The sequence below is a fragment of the Rhagoletis zephyria genome, unplaced genomic scaffold (assembly GCF_001687245.7).
Source record: "Rhagoletis zephyria isolate East Lansing unplaced genomic scaffold, Rhagoletis_zephyria_1.1 Rzeph_scaffold_07100, whole genome shotgun sequence".
Taxonomy (NCBI): domain Eukaryota; kingdom Metazoa; phylum Arthropoda; class Insecta; order Diptera; family Tephritidae; genus Rhagoletis; species Rhagoletis zephyria.
In genome coordinates this window covers 11,047-13,746 of record NW_016164183.1, presented here as the reverse complement: position 1 = coordinate 13,746, position 2,700 = coordinate 11,047, and the positions used below count along the sequence as shown (strand labels likewise).

At 33.9% G+C, this 2,700-nt stretch overlaps 2 pseudogenes; both read left to right on the top strand.

Annotated features, from left to right (window-relative positions):
• The first annotated feature begins 1,591 nt into the window (after positions 1–1,591).
• Positions 1,592–2,555, top strand: LOC108373864 (uncharacterized; annotated as a pseudogene).
• A 22-nt stretch (positions 2,556–2,577) lies between these two features.
• LOC108373863 (uncharacterized) overlaps positions 2,578–2,700 on the top strand; it is a 948-nt pseudogene continuing 825 nt past the window's right edge.

The following is a 2,700-nucleotide window of genomic DNA, read 5'->3' as shown; positions in this document are numbered from 1 at the left end:
AGCCACCTACAATCAAGCGCAGCTATTCCGCTGCAAATCACTTGATCATGTGGTTGTTGGTTTTGTTGGTTTTTGTTAATATTTCTATTATTAGAATGTTTAACTTTTAGGTGTGCTCGTCCTTAAGTTATTGGTTTTTGTTATTTTTATGGCCTTATAACAATTATATTCAAGAATTTTTATGAGCTTGAATCCTACTGAAAGAAGTCTGATGAGTGTTAATATGTGTTTTAATTTTTTTTAGGTATGCTCGTCCTTAAGTTATTTGTTTTTGTTATTTTTATGGCCTTATAACAATTATATTCAAGAATTTTTATGAGCTTGAATCCTACTGAAAGAAGTCTGATGAGTGTTAATATGTGTTTTAATGTGTTTTAGGTATGCTCGTCCTTAAGTTATTTGTTTTTGTTATTTTTATGGCCTTATAACAATTATATTCAACAATTTTTATGAGCTNAGAAGTCTGATGAGGAAATGAGGTGATTTCCGAAATAGCTATCACTTCTACAATTTTTTAAAATTATTGCTGCTTTTCCACAATAAGTTTTCACTAAAAACGGCCTCAAGCTCATAAAAATTGTTGAATATAATTTTTATAAGGCCATAAAAATAACAAAAACAAATAAATAAAATAAATAAAATAGCGGGAGTTTTCGGAAAGGTTAAAAACATATATGTAGAGTAAAGTACGCAAATATGGACCACCAATCTTTTTTTTGTAAATAGTGCACCAAATACTTGTGATAATACAATCAAATTTATGTGATTAACTTTAAACAACAATTCATTTTTATTTTCTTTTGTGAAACAAAAACTCCATATTATAAATTGAAAAAACGTACAAATACCCATAAAGGCGAAAAAAAAATATTGGGTGGGGTAATTAGGGATGAAACGATACTAGTAAATACAAGTACATAGTCGATACTTTTCGTCCGATACCAATTACTTTTGTACTCGATACTTTTGAACCGAGTACTGAGTAGGTATCGGAAAAGGTACTTGTATCGAGACCCCAATTCATTGACAATTTTATTCCCGGACTTTTATTTTTTAATCTAATTTCTTTGTGGATAGTTAAAAAATTTTGGCAGTTTAGTTGCGAATGAAAACCGCAAGAAGGCGCCAACATCCGGGTGACGCCAATTTCGACAATTCTACGAAAAAGGGTGCGCGTTCTATTTCTTTCCTAGGGAATGAACCTGCAAATTGGATCGAGCAAGAGTTCCGGAAGGATCCACCAAGAAATTCATCCTAGGCGTTAGAACGCGCTGGAATTCACTCTTTTACATGCTGGAAAGATTTTTGGATATGTCCAAAATTTCGTCTTAACTTCTACTTGATGCTACAGACAGTCCTGAAATGATAGCAAAAAATTAAATAGAAATACTGAAGCCTTTCGAGTTCGTAACCAAATAATCTTCAGGACAGAATTATCAGGGCTGTCATGGAATCCAATTGTTGTCGGAATTGGATTTGAGAACGACAAAAAAATTACTTTGGTGTCATGAAATCCAATGTCATCAGATTTATGTTCGAATCGGAGTTAGTGTCACAGAAACCAATGATATCGATTTTGCTATCGGAAACGAACCAAGCAGCTAACGACTCTTGGGTTTCATTTGCTTATTAGTTTTTCTTACTTCCAGTTGGACATTTTATAAAAATGTGAGTAAAAGAAGGTTTATTTTAAAAAAATAATTATTAATGTATTCAAAACTAGGGGAAAGCATAAAAATGCAACTCAAAACAGCATTATCGTGGAATTTATGGAGAAATATCCAGATATTGCGAGAGGCTCTACTAAGCGGGATAAACCAACTGTTGATTCCCTTTGGCAACAGTTAGTTGAGTCGCTGAACAGTGCAGGTCCACCACAAAAGGATACCAATGGATGGAAAAAGGTAAAGCATAATTGGTGCTATAAATTAAATCGTGTCTTTAAATTACACTGTTTTTTATATACATATGTATAGACGTGGACGGAATGGAAAAGTGACATAAAAAGAAAGCTCGTACAAAACAAAAGCGAGTCTCGAGCAACTGGTGGAGGACCCTTTTCTAAGCACTAACTAACGCAAACGGAAGAGACAATAGTGCGCATATGTGGCATTGCACAGTCTGTGGTTGGTGTGGCTGGCAATGCAGTTGGCCTCAGCGAAGATTTAGTTTGTGCAAGTGAGGATGAAATGCCATGAACATCATCGAAGCGGTCAATGTCTCCAGTCAGCAGCACTCCTAAAAGACAAAGGACAGATAGTACTGGGGAGCGTTTGAAAAAATTTCTCGATGAAGACAACGAGAGAAAGCTCGAAATAAATGAAAGATTGGACGAGCTAATTAAGATTGAAAAAGAAAATGCCAGCAGCCTCAGACGAGTGTATAGAGCAATAGAAAAAAGCAACGAATCTGTCGCGAATGCAGAAACTGAGCTCAAGGATGAATTTGTCCGTATTAATACAGGTGTTTTGCGAGCGATACAGGAAAAAAACGAAATAAAAAAAAAGCAACTCGAGCTCGAACTCCTAAAGTTTGATTACGAAAAACAGAAATAAAAGTAATTTCCCATTTTAAAAAATGTCAAAAAAGTGTTGGTTGTGTTCGTTATAGTACCCAAAAAGTTTTAGAAAAATGTATTTACTTATTAAATGAATTTTTGTTTTGTTTTAATGAATATATATGCGTGTTTTTTAAATTAAT